This window comes from Electrophorus electricus, chromosome 1 (assembly GCF_041902795.1).
Source record: "Electrophorus electricus isolate QZ-2024a chromosome 1, ASM4190279v1, whole genome shotgun sequence".
Lineage (NCBI taxonomy): Eukaryota > Metazoa > Chordata > Actinopteri > Gymnotiformes > Gymnotidae > Electrophorus > Electrophorus electricus.
Window position 1 is genome coordinate 29837329 of NC_137497.1, and position 6516 is coordinate 29843844.

The window sequence follows — 6516 nt, forward strand, 5'->3', positions numbered from 1 at the left end:
TAATCTCTGTGTGTGTGTGTGTGAGTGTGTGTGTGTGTGTGTGTGTGTGTGTGTGTGTGTGTGTGTGTGTGTAGTTGGGTGGGGTCTAAGTACTCCACAGCTGTCAGTGAAATATAAGAGAGATAAGAATACATTTATGAGTCAGAATTAGGAACACCTCATAGTTAATACGTAGTGATCCTTCACACACACACACACACACACACACACACGCAAACGGCACAGGCACACACACACGCACAGACGCACATGCGCACACACACGCATGCACATGCACTCACACACACAAACACACACACACACACACTCACACTCACACACACATGCACACACAAACACACACTCACACACACATGCACACACAAACACACACACACACACTCACACTCACACACACATGCACACACAAACACACACACACACACACACTCACACTCACACACACATGCACACACACACACACGCACTCACACTCACACACACAATATTCTTCTAGTGTGCCTCCTTTCCTTGTTCTGCACTGATGCTGTTTGTGGTTGCCATAACAACAATTTCAGGAGGTGTATGAGGCTGATGTAGAGCAGGTGGTGGAGTGAGCGAGAGCAAGAGGGAGATGAGATAAAACACACACACACACACACACACACACACACTCACACACACACACTCACACTCACACACACTCACACACACACACACACACTCACACTCACACACACTCACACACACACACACACACACACACACACACACACACACACACACACGTGTCTGATGTCTTGGATTTAAAAAATGTTTTTGCAATAAATCAAGAAACCATAAAGAAGAACCACATAACACCATGATGTTGCTTAATATAACAAACCATATACGTTGTCTGTGTAGTAACTACCTACCCCAGCGCAACACAAAACATTTCTCTACCTGTATTCGCTTATATTTATTGCAGATCTGTTCGGTCTCAGAAATAGTTCTGAAATGATGGTGGGGAAAATCAAACAGGTGAGGAGAATGAAATTCCTTCACAGGGCGACTCTCTGACGGAGGATGAAGGCAGGACCTAGGAATGTGCTCTCTGTTATGACAGTGAAAGGATATCTGACAACATAAAACCTCCCTGGACTTTCAACCAAACAGAATGAATTCACAGAGGATAAAAGAGAACTGTTTACAGTGTTTATGCTCGCACAACCATCACTGCTGCTGTTTATTTTAGTGGTGGGACACACACACACATCATACACCATCTGTCTGTAGGTCTCGCTGAGAGAGAAAGGAATCCGTAAGCTCTGTCTGTGCTGGTCTTTCTGAAGGGCCGGGACACACACTAGGACAGTGCAGTGGTGACCTGGGGTAGGTTAGGCCTGTTATGTTACAGAGTGTGTTTGTGTAAGTGGGATGCAAGTTTACTCTTCTTGTTTTTATAGGTCACTCTATCCCTCAAACACACACACACACACACACACACACACACACACACACACACACACACACGCAAACACTCAGACATGTACACACACACACACACACACACACACACACACACACACACACACACACACACTCTCTCTCTCTCTCTCTCTCTCTTTCTCTGCCCTCTGTGATAATGTCCTTGTAATTTCCAGGTCAGGCTTAGCCTATAACCTGCAGACATAAAAGCACCTCCACTGCTTCTTCAGCCTGGGAGAGCTACAGGTGGTCCCTTTTACACCAAGACATTCCTCCAGGTCATATATCCCCCCCTTAACCCTACCCAACAGAAACTACAACCCCCGGGGATGAACGGAACGGATCGGGTGACTTTCGCTCACGGATGTTATGCGTCTTATCAATGGCAATGTCGCAATAATGTCAATGATGAGACGTGAACTAGGAGTGATTTCCCCCATCAGTATCTCACCTGGGAACTGCAGCCAGGCAGGTAAGGGTTATGCCGGACATTTCCATAAGAATGAGTGTGGGAAGTGGGTGGGGGTGGGGTTCAGGTGCCCCATTCAGGTGCAACTGGAGCGCTTTTCTTTTCTGAACCACCCAAGTGAAGGCTAGCCCACACCACATAATCAGCCAGGGCCAAACATATCATCAAACAGGGCCAACTTCATCATCAGACAGGGCCAGCAGTATTAGGGGCCAGAGCAATAGCAGCACCAAACAGAGGCCATTTCTCCAACAGCCTCAGGCAAACACATGCAGGATGAAAGCCAGGTGGTAACACAGAAGGAAGAGACACACAGCCAGGAGATTAGGGCTCCTTTGATGTGTGTCCTCTGCTGCAGATAAAAAGGTCAGAACAAAGTTGAGTGAAAATGTCGCTGTGTGAAACAGATTCGCCAGCTCCAGACCTCTGCAGTCAGAAGCTCCTGGATGCTTCTCACGATAAAGGAATGGACCATCACACTGTACTGAGCATGCACAGTGAGCGATCTGTCTGTGTGTGTATATGTGTGTGCGCTTATATTGCCAGGATCGTTTTTGAGGAGTTTCATAGTGATCCATGACTAAGTTTTACCATGTTTCACCACACTCATAGTGTACTTACACACACACACACACACACACACACACACACACACACGAGTAAATACCAGCAGTTCAACCTCTGACAAATGAAGATAGCTGGGGCAGATTTGGCAGGTATTTGTGGGCATGTCGTTGTTTATCCAACGCTGCCATGGCAGTATTTCAGTGGTAACGCACACACATGAGCAGTGGGCCTGTGTGGAGATCAACGTGGACGTGTGTGTGTGGTGACAGAGTGTGTGTGACACTTCATTTGGAAGCGAGTCTTGTCACCACCACGGTGAGGGCCTCTGAAAAGAACCAGAAGTAGAGTGGGCCGAGACTTTTCTCTCCTTCTCTCTCCTCCCATTCTTTCCTCAAACAAACACCATTATACCACACATGAACACCATTATACCACACATAAACACCATTATATTACACATGAACACCATATTACCACACATGAACACTATAATATCTCAAACAAACACCATATTACCACACACAAACACCATTATACCACACGAACACCATTATACCACACACAAACACTATAATACCTCAAACACCATATTACCACACATAAACACCATTATACCACACATGAACACCATTATGCCACACACAAACACTATAATACCTCAAACACCATATTACCACACACAAACACCATTATACCACACATGAACACTATAATACCTCAAACAAACACCATTATACCACACATCAACACCATTATACCACACATCAACACCATTATACCACACATCAACACCATTATACCACACATCAACACCATTATACCACACATGAACACCATTATATTACACATGAACACTATATTACCACACATGAACACCATTATACCACAAACAAACACCATTATTACCACACACAAACACCATTATACTACACATAAACACTATAATACCTCAAACAAACACCATTATACCACACATCAACACCATTATACCACACATCAACACCATTATACCACACATCAACACCATTATACCACACATGAACACCATTATATTACACATGAACACTATATTACCACACATGAACACCATTATACCACAAACAAACACCATTATTACCACACACAAACACCATTATACTACACATAAACACCATTATACCACACATGAACACCTTTATATCACACATGAACACCATATTACCACACATGAACACCTTTTCCTTCATACTTGTTCTTTACGCTCTTCCATACAGTCAAAGGATGTGCTGTTTAACAATGAAAAGTGACTGAAATTAAACATAATTTACAGTAATTAAATTTCCCACTCTGTATTGTCAAGTGGTACTTTGGATAAATAGCTGTTTGTTTTTCTGCCTTTCATGTTGTAATGGTTTGAATCCTTCTTTGCTATACTATTATTTCCAGGTGGACGATCTTACATGAGCAGGTTCCCTGTTTGAAACGAGCCAAGAGCAGCATTACTCTGAGAGCAGAGAAGGACTGTCTCACTCAGAGAGGCAAGGAGAGATGCAGGAAGCGAGAGCTCCGTCATCAGCTTAACAAACACCCCCCCCACGTAATCCAGGTTTACAGGAGTCGCGTGTGTTCAATGAGCTACTTCACATTGTTATGGGACTCAAGAGAGATTCGTTTGCCTGAGCACGCGTTTCTGTGCTCTGCAATAACTATTTATGAGAGACCAAATATTCCCCATGATCCTCGTATATAAAAAACTGGACAATCGAGAGGAATCTTGCTCTTCACCATGGGGGAGGAACTTAAGCCAGAACTTTGACAACTCACCAGTTTTATTTCAGGGCCGTGTGAAGAAGCGCACCATGTAATAACGCTGATACTGTAGAAGAGAAGACCATTCCAGGCCAGAAATCCTCCTGACTGGAGACTTGGAGCAGGGAGGCCACATCTGCATCGTGGTGTGGATCGTTGTTGTATCTGAACTCAGTGACGGAAGACACACGTTATTACAACCATCAGACCCCAGATTCGCCACACACACTGCTGTGCCATATGCTCTACTGCGCAATGACAGAATATTTCTGTCTGCTACATGTACATGTACACACACACACACACACAAACAAACACACACAGACTGATAGGGCCTTCTGAAGTTCTTCTCTGATTTTGATTGATCTCAGATGCAGTGGAGGAAGACATGGACCATATGACATGAAAGAGGAACAGAGGAGGAGGAGGATGAGGAAGGCTGGAAACAGAGCCCATAACGAGCTTGAGGTGTTTATGATACGTCAGGTCTTTTCTGCACCTGCAACACCAGTCTTTTGGGTGCTGCCTTTTTTTCACAGTGTTATCGGAGCATGACGGCGTTGCTGACAGCGTAACCCCTCGGTGTGACCGAGGGGGGCTTCTGTGGGTGGATTTACACATGCAGTTTGTACGCTGCTAACTGATGGGGGCGCCGGTTTCCCTTAATTGTTAAAAACAATACGCTGGCAGCTTCAGTCCCCGACAAATCCATGGACTTGAAACAACTGAGCGAGAATGAAAAAGACTTCCACTGGTAAGTTCTGACTTCACTTATGTTTACTGTGACAGCAGTTATAAATGGTAGCGATTTCCGCGATTTGGTGCTTCGGTTTCATGGTGGGCTGATAAATTAAGATGGGTGTGTGAAAGTGTGTGTGGAACAGATTTAGTGAAGTAGGGTGTGTGAAGGTATGTGTAAAACTCCGTTTTGGCACAGGGAGACTGCCGTCTTCCCATTCCTGTTCAATCCTAAAGCATTCCCACGTCTTCATTGGAAGACGTTTCCATCTTCCTCCAACTTTCCCTGAGCTCTCTGTGGTTGCTGGACCCACTTTGTTACGATCATCTTATCTGCCTCAACACTGGTTCAAAATGATTCCCCCATGTCTGTATCAGTATCATGTCTGTACCTCAGGCTTCTTATGGGTGTGCTAAAGAACGTTTCCAGAAATGCTTTCTCAATTTTTACAGTGGAATAACCTCTTAGTCGGTCAATACTGCCCCGTTATTTCAGTCACACTGGTCTGATATTACAAATAATTATGCAAAATTGGAGGATAAGGGATATTCATAACACTCCAAACAGGACCAAACAAATGATTAATGTGAAACTTTTGATTTAAGTTGATACATTACGTAACTTACATATTTTACAAAGAAGTGTTTTTATTGCAAAATATGGTCTATTATTCAAATGCATTAGTCAGTAAGCGACCAGCTACTAAATGTTTCGTTTTTAAGAGAGATGTGTTTCACAGCTCTACCTGGAGCTCAGAAGCTATCCTCAGCATCAGAGACTCCATTCTCACTCACGCTGCCTCTAAAAGCAAATGGCCTCTCGTGCTGATGTGCCCCAGGTCCTTCAGGATGTGTGTGGATTCTCTGGGTCCTCTGTGCAGGGAGAGACCAGCTCACTCATTCTGACACCTCACCGTGAAGCAATGTGGGTCAGAGAACCACTTCCAGATGGGAGTCCTGGTGGTGCCGGAGCTCTCCACTGAAATCCTGCAATGGTCTGGTGTTCATTACACACACCCGTAATCACAAAGAGACACACGCGTTACAGAGGCTAAGGGCGTCGTAGTGAGGTAACGAATGGAGAGAGAGAGAGAGAGCATGCTCATAAAACTGAACATATGGAAGCTCTGGTGTTATTTCTTTGAGCAGGTATTTCTTTGGCCAGGTAGGTCTCCATAAGCCACCTGAAACATCTGTTAGAAGAGCAGAAGTTTGCATGTTTATAAGGAAGGTGACACAGGGCTTTGGTTTGCAGCTGAGAAAAAGCTTAATCAGGCACCCAGAGGCAGCCAAAAGCCATCCACATTATAGACTCCCCACACACAGATAGGTAGAGACAGAGGCAGAGAGAAAGGATGAGAGGGCGATAGAGAGACAGAGAGCGCCACTGATGGAAAAAGAGAAATAAAGCCTTATGTCACGTCTGTTGCTTTGTTAGCTGGGTTTCCGGGTGTAATGGAGTGAGAGGCACACGACCCTGTTCATCATCAATCAACGTTTACACC

At 44.6% G+C, this 6516-nt stretch overlaps 1 long non-coding RNA gene across 4 annotated transcripts in view; it reads left to right on the forward strand.

Annotated features, from left to right (window-relative positions):
- The first annotated feature begins 763 nt into the window (after positions 1-763).
- The window catches only part of LOC145657885 (uncharacterized), a 7488-nt gene continuing 1735 nt past the window's right edge, over positions 764-6516 (forward strand). The window contains exons 1-3 of one of the 4 annotated variants that reach the window (XR_014123814.1): positions 764-1921; positions 3911-5027; positions 5851-6516. The exon at positions 5851-6516 is cut by the window's right edge and continues 1735 nt beyond it. This is a non-coding gene — a long non-coding RNA (uncharacterized LOC145657885). Of the gene's footprint in view, positions 1922-3910 lie in introns of all 4 variants that reach the window. The other 3 variants (XR_014123805.1, XR_014123806.1, XR_014123810.1) reach the window with 3 other exon arrangements.